Genomic DNA, 15291 nt, shown 5'->3' on the forward strand with positions numbered 1-15291 from the left:
TGGTGAATTCTTTCACCCTCCCATGCGTCTACCTGTACCCCAGTTCTTGTATAAATAAACAAATCTTAAAAAAGAAAAAGAAAAGAAACTATGGGTTGTTGACACCCAGTGATCTCAGCTCAAAAAACCAGATTAAAAAATTTCTTTTGAGGGGGGCCTCCCTGGTGGTGCAAGGGGTTAAGATGCAACCTATGAAGCTCTCCTCAGCCACTGCAGCATGAGTTCGATCCTGGCCAGGGAGCTACCCACATGGTGCAGCAGACCTCTCTTGTCTCGCCCACTGCTCCCCTCAGCAGTGTATTTCAGTCAATCTGCCTGTTCTGTTTCCCACTTTGTCTCTGGTGAATCCTCTCACCCCCTACACCTCTGGCCTGTACCCCAGTTCTTGTATGCAAAAATAAATCTTTAAAAAAATTCTTTTTGGGGTATATAAAAATCTTTCATTTCTCATATGCTATGAAACTGCTTTTTATTTATTTACTTATTTTTTTTTTTGTGGGACCCTCGCCGGTGGCCGGGGAACGAACCGGTGCTGCAGAGGCTGCTGGCAGCCTCGCAGCCCAGTGCTCAACCACTGTGCCACCAGGGGAGGCCCTGAAACTGCTTTTTAATTGCTTTGGTTTCACAATGCAGGGCTGGTCTTTGGTTGTCATAGTTTGCCAAAGATAGATGGTTATCTTCAAAGCATTTTCCACAGCCCATTACTTCCTTATGCTAGTCAACTTTTTTTTTTATAGAGGCATGTTTTATTTATTTGTTTGTTTGTTTGTTTTGTTTATGCATGCACTGGGTACAGTCAGAAGCGCGGGAGGGTGAGAGAATTCCCCAGAGCCAGAGCGGGGAGCAGAGCAGGCAGAAGGACCGAAGTACACTGCTGAGGGGAGCAGAGGGAGGCAGGAGAGGTCTGCGCACCATGTGGGACCCTCCTCCGGTGGCAGGGGAGCAGCCGGGGATCGAACCGGCACCGCAGAGGCTGCGGGCAGCTTCGCAACCCAGCGCTCAACCGCTGCGCCACCGGGGAGGCCCTGCTAGTCAACTTTTAATTGACTATTCGCTATAGGTGGGCATATTGGAAGCTGTAAATAAGGGCAACATCCTTGAGATGGTGAAGTAGATGGAATGATCCTGGGAGACTGACAGTTTTGCAAACCAGAGCCACTATATAAATTTGGACTTTCATGAGAGAGAAACTTCATTCTTGTTTATGCAACCATTATACTGGGTCTTGTTTGGAGCAGTGGAAATTTTTTTAATGGCCCAGGCAGGGTCCTGTTTCTAAATTTCTCTGGATTTCCAAATTCTATTGGGGTATAAGGAAGTCAGTCTTTTCTGACCATCTACCCAGTCAGCAGGTGGAATGGGGTATATAGGCAGGCAGCAAGTTCTGCTGGGACATCTAATGGCCTTTGAGGCCAGCTTGTCTATTTGCCTATGAATGCTGGAATCCAAACTTGTGGTTCTATGCTCTCTGACACACCAGGCCAGAAAGGGGCTGCCTTCACCCTGGCTTTACACACCTAGGTGTGCCTGCTCTTCACTACACCACTCAGTTAATCAACAATTTGGCATGTGCTCTGTGAACATATCACTGTATTACCACAGATGCTTCAGAAGCCTGGCTAGGTCATAGATGTTGGGAACACCTCACCCACGTTCAGTCTCGAACACACGTAATAGCTCTTTTTTCTTTTGCAGAGAATTACAGAACACACACAATTTAGAGACACTGAGTTTTACAATGCTCTTCCTTTTCCTTCAGAATGAAATGTGCTTGTTCCTTACTTACAATGGTTATAGCAATGCTGACCTTCTCTATGAAGACTCAGTTGTGCCAATGGAGCAGTGCCCATCCTTGAGTTAAGGCTATTCACTTACTGATTCTCCAAACTATCCTTAGTTGCTTGACTTGACAGAAGAAATGCAAGATAAATGTGGTATATGCCCTGATTTGTATTCCTTTGCATGTTCTAAAATGAGGAAGAAAAAGAACATGAAAAGGAGAAAAAAAAAGTTCTAAATGTTCCCACATTTCAAAAGATCATCTTGTGCATCCCACTTTGGAGAGTATTAGTTGCTCCATGACATAGTGCAGTGCACCACAAATATGACTAACAATTGAAACACCAGAGGTGCCTATTAAATACAAATTCTCTTTTTGAATGTATTGTCCATGTGAGCAGGATAAAGAGCACTCTTTCCAGTTTGCCAGAAGCTCTCGACCATCCCTACTGTATTCTACACAGACCACTACATATTTACCTCACCCTGCCAAGCTCATGTAGACATTAGAGTTTTTGGTCTGTTTTAGGGGGAAAAACAGAGGGGATTCTACTTTTAATAACTGAGATAAATTTTACAGACATCAAGATATGCTGACCTTGGGTCTCCCCTGATGGCGCAGCAGTTGAGCGCTGGGCTGCGAAGCTGCCTGCAGCCTCTGCAGCACCAGTTCAATCCCCGGCCGCAGGCGAGAGTCCCACAAGGCGTGCAGATCTCTCCTGCCACGCCCGCTGCTCCCTTCAGCAGTGTACTTTGTCGGTCTGCCTATTTCTGTTCCCAGCTCTGGCGAATTCTTTCACCCTCCCACGCTTCTGACTCTACCCAGTGATTGTATAAATAAATAAATAAATCTCTTTAAAAAAAGATACACTGACCTTACGTATACAACTGAATGAGTCAAAATACAGAACAATTCCATCACTCCAGATAGTTCTCTTATGTCCCCATCTAGTCATACCCCATGGGCAATGTTGTAATTACTATCACCATAGATGTTTAGCAAATCTGACTTTTTACTACTTCATTGTCTAATTCAGTTCAACAGGAATTTGTTGTATAAGCACTAAGCAAGGATCAGGAGTTTGTTTTAGTGGTAGCATGACAGACTGTCTTTTGAAGAATTAGCAAGAATGTTATTAATAGTGTCACCTGCTATTTATTAAGCAACATTTATGTTCCAGGCACAGTACTGGACACCTCACATATCATAGGTATTCAAAGTATATAACTAGCAATAGCAGGTACCCAGCAAAATGTAAGAGCTAAAATTGAAGGGAGATGCCACAGGGCACATTAATGTGAATAAATTGGCTGACCAGTACATGGTTCTGAAAAGAAGTGAGAACTAAAGCTATAAAGGAGGAGTAAGGCCAAATCATGAGTAGAGCATTGTGTGCTGTGTTACAGAGTTTAGATTTTATGCTACTGGTGCTAAGGATCCATTAAAAGCTCTGGAGGAGAGCATCCAGAGAAGGATTCTTAAGGATTCAGCATCATCTTAGTGAGGCTGAAGACACTTTTTGAAAGTTTGAGAAAAAAAAAATATGGAGGTGAAATTAGGAAGGAAAGATTACGGTGTTGATTTTTGCCTCAAAATAGAGGTGGATTTCCTACACTGCATAAGAAAAGAGATAATGTAGCCTTGGTCTGAAGAATATGGTACTGCACGGGTAGCCTTATGCCCTCAGATGTCTTAACAGTTCATTTGAGCACAGCCAGTAGTGCTGTGCATGCCTTTTGAGCTGTGGCATCTTTTTAGGAGATGGTTGTTGGCTTGAGATGACAATAACAGAAGCCCATGGGGGAAGCTGTGACAGTTTGGATTTAACTTTCAGGTACCTTTTTGGAAAAGTGGAAGCCCATTCGGCCACAGTGGAAATGGAATCAGGAGAGACAGACAATCAAACTTATCCACTTGAAGCCTGATCCAGCTTTAGACCAAATTAGTCCCACAGAAAATGGCAATTTTCATGTGCCATTTTCTGATGCTCACTGAGGTTACACACTAGAGCATGAAAACTAAATTTCTTGAGCTGTGTAATATGTCTGGGTTTCATCAATCACAGACTGAAACTGAGCTGTTCAAGAAAGGGGTTAGGAGAGAAAGAATGGAGCTATCAGAGCCATCTTTCAGCAAGGATTGGTCTCTCTGTGTTCTGGTCCACATTGAATTCATCCCTACTGCAAAAGTTAAGGACACCTACCAAGAGAAACACGTTACTCTCTAAGAGCACAAAATTGGTAAGAGGAATAGGCTCTTAGGCCCTTTCTTTAGCTACACCAGTTTGTTACCACTGGTTTGCTATTAAATTCTGAATACTGGTATGACTATCTCAGGGAGTATTAATAATGTAAGTTAGGTTTCAATAACTTCATTACCTCAGTCTCTCTCTCTAAAACAGTATTTTCCCTGCAATTAGTATTGGGAACAGTAGTAGCTCTTGCACAAATGTATACAAACTCCCAGCATTTCTTACCTACTGGCTTTCTTTAATTTTCTCGACAGCCCCATAGATAATTATGACCAATGAGCCTCAGGGAAGCACAGGCCTCTCTGTCTGTAAGTCCTGCTAGCCAGTGCTCTAGAGTCCTGGACTTCTCTAATACTCTGGCTAGGTTGAGATCTGAGGCTAGCAGGCAGGGATGGGCCTATGGGGTAATTCTAAACAAGGAACATGCTTAAGAACAGCAGGTTATTCTAGGTTCAGTTAAAACAGTTTTAGACATTTGTTAATACATAATATTTTAAAAGTAAAGTATGTAGTTTTCTTCTTTCATGTCTAGTGTCATAGTTCAGTTTCAAGATATCATGTAGGTGGGTTTCCAACTTAGAGAAAAATCTTTGTTGTTTCACTATTCAGCAACTATTCACAGACTAGTTCTAACATAAGGACCCTCTCAGTATGGGGGGCATTAGTTAGGGTAGCATTCAATATGGCTCCTTCCTTGTCCCCTAAGACCTAGGCAGGCAAAAAGATCTTACAGGGCACATGCCCTGCTGTGAAGTGGTATGGAGAAGGTGTGTGGCCCCGGGTGTGGCTCTGCAGCAACACTGATCCTCCAAATGAAGGATAGGGGGACTGCTTGTGTGACAGGATAGAAGCAGTAGGTTACTGATACCACTTGGCTTCCCTGCTGAGATGAAAGCCTTTAGAGAATGAACCACTTTCTTCCTTTGCTCTGAACAAACAGGAGCCACAGAAATAGTTGCCCAATATTCTAACCAGACAAGAGATGGTGCAATACATTGCTGGCATGGCTCATTCATTAATTCACTCACTCATCTGCTCATTTAGCTGGTATTTATTAAACTTTGATAGTGTTGTAGGCCTGTGTAGATAAAAAGATGAGCAAGACAGGCCTTTCCTCCAAGAAATTCACAGTGGGTAGGGAAGATATGTAAAAACATATAATAAAATAAATGATACAGTATAATAAAAACTATTATAGAAATCAGCTAGATGCTGCTGAAGCATAAAAGAGAAAATAGCTGTTTTTCAGGAAAGCTCTGTGATGGTTCTCTGAAGTCATTCAGAAGCGCAGTCTCGGATTGCATTCTGAGCTAAAACTACTGAAGAAAGCTGTTTGAAATGAGTTTTTTCTCATCCTGCTTCATTAGGTCCTGGGGTTTTCCTTTCTCATAGATAGATCTGGGGTTGTTTCAATGGAATGTGAGCTCTGAGAGGTGGAATAGCTATCCATTAAAGCCACCTAACCTGTGTCTCAGTAGTGAGATGGGATCATGAGCAGACATGAGTTTTCTCATCTGTCAGGCTTATAAGCACATGATGATGTTTATTTCCTCTTTCACTGAGCACCCTTTTCCAGAAATGGGAATTCATGAACCTTAACATTGGACTAGCACCTCAGATGAGTTGACCTCCTCCACAAAAAAATGATGAGCTAGTAGGTCATTCCTTTCAGGATTCTTTTTCTCTTAAGCTAATGATGATCAAAGCAACTGACAAACTGTCACGGAATCTGCCAGACCTCACTCTGGGCTTAGCCCTTCTCCCTAGCTCCTGAATGCTTTCTCTCTCCGTCATGCTCTGAGCCCATTCTTAGCAAATTAACAACTCTATGAGGACTCCTGGTCAGCAGTCATCCTGGGCCTGTTGAGTTCTGGTCCAAAAGCCTGCCTGTGCCCCCTGGTGGCCTTACAATAGAGGTTCATGGAGGTGAGAGAACACTTTTCTAACTCGGGTTTGATGGACTTAGTGGAAAACTGGATCACAGGGTGGGGCTGTGATGGCATAGGTTTTAGAGCATGAAAGGAAATTCAGGGAAATATTTAACCTGTGGCAGCTTATAGTTTCTTTACTCTCTCCAGGACTTGGAATAACTTGGAATTTAGATGAGAGGTTGGTAGGAAAGTAATGAAACCCACCACAAACTTTTGAGAAAAATTAAACAATAAAGTATAAAAAATTTACTTTCTTTAGTACATTATATCATCACATCTGATATTTTGTATTTAAAGCAGAGATGATTCTCACTGGAGTTAAACATTTTTGGTTGAAGTCCTTTAAGATCTTTTTAGAACAAAAATAAAGGCAGTTATAGATTATCTTCTGAAAATTAGTATATTCTTGATTGTCAGTCAGACAAAAGAAAATACTTATTACAAGATGAAAAAATTTGCCAAATTCATTAATAAGAAATTTTGACACATGAGCCCTTATGTTCTAAATTATTTCCATCAGTTTCCATTTATTATAAAGTCGAGCTTAATATGTGTATATAAATCATTAAGATAGGATTCTATTTTCCTCTATCATAAGATTTAGTATTGTTCTTACCCTTTTCTGTCCTTAGCTGTTGAAATTCCAGAATTGTGTGTTGTGTTATTTGTATTTTCTAGAGGAAAAAATAAGTATATTCTTACTATACTCTTATTCCTTTAAGTTCTGAAGTCAGTAAGAATACATTTTTCCATAATATTAAAAAAAATGTGTAATAGTGAACTTCCTGCTGGTTCAAATGTTCAAGCAAAGGCTGGGAAGGAATAACTTAAATGACTTAAAATATCTGTCAACTCTGAGAAGCTCTGATAATAAGGAAAGATTACAAAATTGCTGACTTGTGTGAAAATTTAGGATGTGTGATGCATGGCTGTGTCTTGTTCTTGTGTTTAAACTGGCTGTGCCATATGGTTTGTCCTCTATAGATGAGTTGTATTTCTCATCTCCTAAGGTTAATTCCTCAGGAAATCTCACATCAATTTTTAAAAATTACTATGAATAAATAAAAGCAGAAAAGCAATAAATGACCTTAACTATGAAACAAATGTCCTAAACATTTTATTAACCTTGATTTCAAAAATTCACAATTAAAAACTTCTGAGGAAAAAAAAATCTCTGGGAAAAATTAAGTATTTCTCTGGCAAGTTTCCAAGGACTCTATCGTTTTACTCTATGGGAATACGCACTGTGAGTGGAAGGGGGATGGATGTGCTTTTTTAGAAGTACCGATTTCTGCCAGCCAAAGGCTTTAAAAGAATGGCTGTCAATCCATGACTTGAATTTCTCTGTTTTTGCCCTATGGTTAGACTTTTCCACAAGGGGTGGCGGTAGATGTGATTTCCAGGTAGAGAAATTTCAAAATATCCTTTGTTTTCCCTCTACAACAGTAAAGTTTTTCCAGCTATTTGCCTCACAAATGTAATTCATTTAATCAATTCAATTGCACAAAAATATTGCACATTGACTCAATGACTAGGATAATGATCTTTGGATCAGATAAACAATTAAAATTCAGGCTCTTCCACTTAATTATTGTGTGACCCTGGCAAGCAACTTAATCTAAGTTTTAATTTCCTTAAAAATGGGATAATACCTTTATCTCATAGGTTTCTCATGAGGATTAAGTGAAATAAAGTGCATAAAGATTTTTTTCAGTGAATGCTCCATAGATATTAGCTAATGTGATTAAAATAGTCTTGTTTTATATATTCTTGAAAGTCAGGGTAACTGACAAAAACCTCAACTACCAAAATGAATTACAGTAACATTAAATATTTTCTTATTGTAAAATTCACCATTCTGAAGTATACAATTCAGTGTTGTTGTTGTTTTTAGCTTATTCACAAATCTGTGTAACCATCTAATTCTAGGACATTTTTATCACCTCAAAAAAGAAATTCTATGCCCATTAGTAATCACTCCTCATTTGTTCTTTACCCCAGCCTGGCAACCGTCAATGTACTTTAATATATATATATATTTTTTATTAAATAGAGGCATGTTTTATTTATTTATTTATTTGTTTGTTTGTTTGTTTGTTTTGTTTATACATGCACTGGGTACAGTCAGAAGCGCGGGAGGGTGAGAGAATTCACCAGAGCCAGAGCGGGGAGCAGAGCAGGCAGAAGGACCAAGGTACACTGCTGAGGGGAGCAGAGGGAGGCAGGAGAGGTCTGCGCGCCATGTGGGACCCTCCTCCGGTGACCGGGGAGCAGCCAGGGATCGAACCGGCACTGCAGAAGCCGCGGGCAGCTTCGCAACCCGGTGCTCAACTGCTGCGCCACCGGGGAGGCCCCTACTTTAATATATTTTTAAAATATATTGGATAAAATACCTAAATGACATTCATTTCCAAGAGATAAGGTATTCACTTATATTAACAACTGGATCTGGCAGATAACCTTTCTCTTATATCACCTTCAAATGGCCAGGTTCTTTTGTAGCAGGGTGGTCCCCAGGAAAAGGGGAGGTTCCAGGTCTCCTGCCCTGTCCAAGGGAGGGTGGAGCTGAGGAGAAGAAGAGAAGAAGCGAAGAAGCTGTAGAGAAGACTGAGAAGGGAGGAAGAAGGATGGAGAGCCAGAAGGATGGAGAGCCAGACCTAGAGGAGGCACATGGAGCAGAGAGACACATGAAGAAACTACACTTGCCTTTTGGTCATGGACAGAGTGACACAGATGTTGGTGAGAGACCGACCGGTGGGGAGGTAACAATGGCGGTTTTTGTCTTGATTTTGATTTTGTTCTTTTCCTCCTAGACTTGTCTGGTTGTTTCTGATCCTTTTCTGTGGGTCCCCACTGGAAGATACTTTAGACTTGTGGCAGGCTTTCTGGCCTTGCTCTGGGCCAATTCCGTTTGGGTGGACTTTTACCCACGAGGGGACGGGTAACTTTGGGTGCTTGATTTAGAAACTATATTCTTTGTCTTTCCTGTATCATTTCCTAATTGTATTAAAGTTCCTTTTTGTTAAAGTGTCATGTTTTTGTGTTGATGTGGCGGATGGCAGAACCTATTTAGAGCAGGCAGATTTGCTGGGTCTGGGGTACCCCTCTCTCTACCCTCTCCCTCCACAAGTTTTATCTTATATACAATGTATCTAATTATAAAGTTTTCAAGACAGCCTAACTGGCTTAAAATGCAATGTTTTTTATGTACTTCCATATTCCTTGATGGGCATATTTTTATGAGTTTGATTTTGTAAGCACATAGTAAGAGGGTGGAGAATAAGTAGATTTTTTTCTCTTCAGAACTGCCACTCATCTTAGTAAAAATAAATAAATAAATGGGATAATCTTAAAAGAAACCTTTTGGTGAATGGAATTTAATTGAATCATTATATGTAAAAAGATGGTAAATTAATAGCTTTCACTGTATAACAGAACCTTGGGAAACATGCTGCAGAGAATTCTGAATTCTGGGGCTCTTCAAAAAAATATAAAACTTATTTTGGTAGGCTTGGAGAACAACAGAAGTATTATTAACTAGAGTTTGCAATTGATTCAATAATGGGGAAGGAAGAAGAGAACAACCAAAGATAAGCGGATTTCAATAATGACTATGTACCCATAGACAAAAATAGGGAAGTCAAGAGAAAGGAACAGATTTAGGGAAAAAGATGAGTCCTGAAAAATAAAAAAAGATGAGTTCTGTTATAGTTGAGTCTCAAGGACTCAGTCAAAGGCTCAGAGACACAGAGTTGGGAGTCACCTGTATAGAGGTTATGCATGAGGTCATGGTAATGAATGGTTCCTTTGGTAGAAATGAGCACAGAGCAATAAGAGAGCTGAAGACAGACCATAGTGATTGTTTATACAGAGTGAGAAGATAAAGAGAAGCCAGTTGAGGTCAGAGAAACAGTACTGCGTCACAAGAGCAAAAGGAAAGATTCAGTAAGTCATAGAATATGACGACTGAGAATATGTCATTACATGAATGTTTAGCAAACTCCTTGGCAAGCTTTAAGGCTAGGGTAAAGGGTGTGTCATAAGAGCAGAGATTCAGACCATCTAACTTCACTTCTGGTGATATAAACATTCATTTCAACTCATTTGTTGAGCTCCCACAATGGCAAGACATCACAGTAGGCAGGCAAAGGAATCTAGAAAGAGCCAAAGGATAGTGCTGTGGTATTAATAATATAACACAGCCATACTTCACATGTAGGTTTCTCCTCTGTAATTCTTGGCTCTGTGAAATAATTGACTTCACCATACACCTCTGTATTTCTTCTGCTCTTAGTTTAAAATTCAGCTCCTTGGTTCTGCTTCCTTATGACTCTCCATGCCACAACTTTTTGTGTTCCAAACTCTACCTCACGACAATCTTTAAGTTTTTTTTTTTAAGATTTATTTTTATTTATGCATACAAGAACTGGGCATAGGCCAGAGGTCCGGAGGGGGTGAGAAGATTCACCAGAGACAGAGTGGGGAGCAGAACAGGAAAATCTAGTGAAATACATTGCTGAGGGGAGCAGCAGGCAAGACAGGAGAGGTCTGCTGTGCCATGTGGGTTAGCTCCATGGCCAGGGATCGAATTCATATTGCAGTGGCTGGCAACAGCCTGACAATGCTGAGACTTAACCCTTTGCGCCACTAGGGAGGCCCCAATCTTTAAGTTTTTCTTCAATTGTCTACTTCCTGGTTCTCTCTGTTTCCAGAGTTAAATCTGCAAGAAATTCTGGTTTGCCCAGATCGTCTTTGGCTCACATCTTCAGTTGTTGAACATTCTATGGAATGGCCACACAGTATGAGGCCACACAGTATGTGAGGCCACACAGTATGTGTAGGTTTGACTTTGGGCCTGGACTATGAGAATGAGAGCAACTGTGATTAATACCTCTACTAGGTATTGGGGATGAATTTTAGTCAAAAAATTAAATTGTGCAAAGAATATTGCATAGCATTTTCTACAACACTGCTAAATACTGACTTTGAGTTCCCATTCACGTAGGCTGGAAGGAAGTTCACCTTGTAATCTTTGAGGAGAGACTGATTACTGCCTAAAGCCCATTACTCAATCTGGTCAAGATGGTGTATGGAAGATATACTGAAATATCTCTGCCTCTTTTCCTCTTTTCCTCTCCAAATACATAGAAATGTTGGGGATTCTGTTTCAGAATAAATCTTCTGTCAATGCTTAAGCTTTTCATCCTGAAGAATACATGACATATACAATGACATATATAGTTGAAAAATAATATATCTACATTTAACAGTTTTTCCATAATCTTATTCACTTTTGCCTGTTTAAGAACTGATATTTCCATTTCCATTAGATGTCCCATATTTTCTCTTGATCACACCCATTAGTCAAGGTGTAGGGGACCTATCTATTATGGTCCTCTAAACATATTTAGCTCCATCATACAAATTATCTTCCTGTTTTTAGGTCTTGCCTCAGTTCCCATTTTTTATACTCCTAGATCACAGCTTGTCAGCTTTAGCATTTAGGAAGGAATTGGGGAATATAACCAAAATGAAATGCATACATTATGCAAAAATGAAAAATGATGTAAGAATTATATAAAATAAAATAAAGAAGGAAGCTATAAAAGTAATTCAAAAAGATAAAAATACATATATACACACACAAAGCTGGTTATGGTATATGCTGGTAGCAACTGATGTTGGCACTTGAAAGTCCATAGTGGGCAAGCTTCTTTCAGGAATTCTAGCAGAATAAAATATTCTGGCTCTGAAGTCACATAACTTCAATTTTTCTTACTGACATAAAATTTACGTAACACAAAATTAACCATTTTAAAGTTTATAATTCAGTAACATTTAGTATATTCACAATATTGTGCAGTCATCACTTCTATCTAGTTACAAAATATTGTCATCACTCAAAAAAGAAACCCTGTACTCACTAGTTACTTCCCTTTTCTCCCTTCCCTCAGCATCTGGCAAAAATGTTTTCTATCTCTAAGAATTTCCTTTTTCTGAATATTTCACATAAATTGAATCATATAACTTGTGTCTAGCTTTTGTGTCTGGCTTCTTTCACATAGCATAATGTTTTTAAGTTTAATCTACGTTCTAAGTATGTAGCAATACTTCCTTCCTATGACTGACTTAATAGTTCATCTATGGATGTCACATTTTATTTATCCATTCATCAATTAATGGACATTTGGGTTGTTTCCATCTGTGACTACTATTATAGTGCTACTATTTTTTTTAAGATTTATTTATTTATGCATACAAGAACTGGGGTACAGGCCAGAGGTGTGGGGTGGGGTGGGGGGCGGTGAGCGGAATCACCAGAGAGACAGAGTGGGTAAGAGAACAAGCAGATTGACTGAAAACACACATCTGAGGGGAGCAGCAGGTTAATCAGGAGAGGTCTGCTGCGCCATGTGGGTAGCTCCCTGGCTGGGGATCGAACTTGTGCTGCAGTGGCTGCAGATAGCTTCATAGGTTGCATCTCAACCCCTTGCACCACCAGGGAGGCCCTATAGTGCTACTATTAATATTTGTGTACAAGTTTTGTTTGAAAACCTGTTTTTTAATTCTTTGTGGTATATACCTATAAGTGGAATTGTTGGGGCATATGGTAATTTTATTAATATGTTTAACTTTGAGGAACAGCAATCAAATTGTTTTTCACAGTGGCTGTACCATAGCACATTCTCAAAAAGTGTATAAGGGTTTAATTTCTCCATATCTCCCAATTTTGTTATTTTCCATGAAAACAAATTCTTGTGAGTGTAAAATAGCATCTCTACTATTTTCTTTTTGTATTTTCCTAAAGAAAAGCCAGGATCATATGATTTCACGAGTGATTTCTACCTAACTTTTAAAGAGAATGAACATCAATCCTCAAGGCTGCAGAAGATTGCCTCTTTGTTTTTGTGATGATTTCTTTTGTGGCACAAAAGCTTTTTTAGTTTGAGGTAGTCCCATTTGTGTATTTATTTATTTTTTGTTTCTCTTGCCTTTCGGGTTGAATTCCCCAAATATGTATTTGCAGTTGATGTGCTGTATGTAGTGTATCCCATTTTCTTTTAAGTATTATATGGTTTCAGTTCTTACATCTAAATCTTTAATCCATTTTGAATTTTTGTGTATGTGGTTAAATATGAATCCAGTATCATTTTTCTTCATATGAGGTTATCCATGTTTCCCAGCACCAACTGTTACGAGAGGTTTCCATTCTCCATTGCACAGTCATGGCTTTTTGTAAAAGATTAACTGTCCACATTTGTGTGGGTCTGACTTACCAACTATGAGGACAGTGGTTCCTGCTTCTCTCTCTGAGTTACTGGCTTGAAGCACCTTGCTCCAACCTTTCACTTTGTTCGTTTTTGTCTTTCAGTTTTAAACAGTTTCTTGTAAACAAAGTATACATGGCTGAAACTTTTAAACTCAATTTTTCTTTCTGTGCCTTTTAACTGATAAGTTCAAGCCATTCATATTTAGGGTGATTATTGATATACGGAGCTTATTTACTGACATTCTGGTTTTTTTTTTTTTAATTGATGTCTCTTTTTCCATTTGTTTCTCTCTGCTCTTTCATTTGGATGGCATTTCCTAGTGATTCTTTCAGTTTCTTCATTTCTTTTTCTATGTGCCTGTATTCTAGATTTTTGCTTCGTGGTTACCAGGGAGGTATAACAAATTTACTATGTCTGTGAAAGCCCTTTATGAGCTAGTATTGCCTTGCTGACATTTAACTGTACAGGTTCTGACCTTTTCTTCCCTCCTTTAGCATCCTGTTGTTGACTCATAATAGTCTTGTTTGTGTTTCTGATTTTGTATTTCTAGTGTCACTTTGCTTGGGGTATTGTATTTTGTTTCATCCTTTCTTGTAGGGCAGGTGTGGTAAACTCCTTTAGCTTCTGTATGTTTGGGAAATACTTTATTTCATCTTTATACATGAATGATTATTTTGCAAGACAGATTATTCTTGGCTGGAAGTTTTTGTTTTTTTTTTATGACTGTGAATGCTTCATGCCACCTTCTTCTTGCCTGGAGAGTAGCTGGGTAAAATCTGATGAAAGGGCCTCCCCTGGTGGCGCAGAGGTTGAGCGCTGGGTTGCGAAGCTGCCAGCAGCCTCTGCGGTGCCGGTTCGATCCCCGGCTGCTCCCCGGCCACTGGAGGAGGGTCCCACATGGTGCGCAGACCTCTCCTGCCGCCCGCTGCTCCCCTCAGCAGTGTACTTCGGTCCTTCTGCCTGCTCTGCTCCCCGCTTTGGCTCTGGTGAATCCTCTCACCCTCCCTCGCTTCTGACTGTACCCAGTGCTTGTATAAATTAATAAATAAAATAAAAATAAAAAAAAATCTTATGAAAACCTGATTTGAATGCCTTTGTAATTCCAGGAAACAAATGTTAGTTTAACATTAAGTAACTTAAAAAAAAAAACCTTACATATATGTATCAGAAAACATGTTGAAGAATGCTCATAGTAGCACTGGTTGTATGCAAAACAACAAAACAATCCACTGCCGGGCCTCCCCGGTGGCGCAGTGGTTGAGCGCTGGGTTGCGAAGCTGCTCGCAGACTCTGCGGTGCCGGTTTGATCCCCGGCTGCTCCCCGGCCACCGGAGGAGGGTCCCACATGGCGCGCAGACCTCTCCTGCCGCCCGCTTCTCCCCTCAGCAGTGTACTTCGGTCCTTCTGCCTGCTCTGCTCCTCGCTCTGGCTCTGGTGAATTCTCTCACCCTCCCGTGCTTCTGACTGTGTCCAATGCTTGTATAAATAAATAAATAATCTTTAAAAAAGATCTTAAAAAAAAAAAAACAATCCATTGCCTATCAACAGCAAAATGGGTAAATAAATTTTCATGAATAGAATATTAAATGGCAGCAAAAATAAATGAACTTGAGCAATGTTTATCAACATAGATGAATTTCAAAAGTCACACAGGATAAAAGAAAGCAAGTCACAAATACATAAAAGCACATGAAAAATGATTTTGTTTATATAAACACCAAAAAAGGTAAAAAAAGGAATGGTTAACACAAAACTTCAGGATAACGATCATCTAAAGACTAGCAATGGACACATAGGTAGGAAGACTTCTGGGATAGTTGGCAAGGTTTTATCTCCTTTCTTGATTGTTAATCCACTTATAAGTCAATAAACTTTACATTTTTTTATGCTACCCTCTGTATTGGTGTTATGTTTAAAAATAATAAGTTTTTTAAAATAACATTTGTTGGGCCTCCCTGGTGGTGCAAGGGGTTAAGCACCGCACTATGAAGCAATCCACAGCCTCTGCAGCATGAGTTCGATCCCTGGCCAGCCAGGGAGCAACCCACATGGTACAGC

Source organism: Talpa europaea, assembly GCF_964194135.1.
Source record: "Talpa europaea genome assembly, chromosome: 8".
Taxonomy (NCBI): Eukaryota; Metazoa; Chordata; class Mammalia; order Eulipotyphla; family Talpidae; genus Talpa; species Talpa europaea.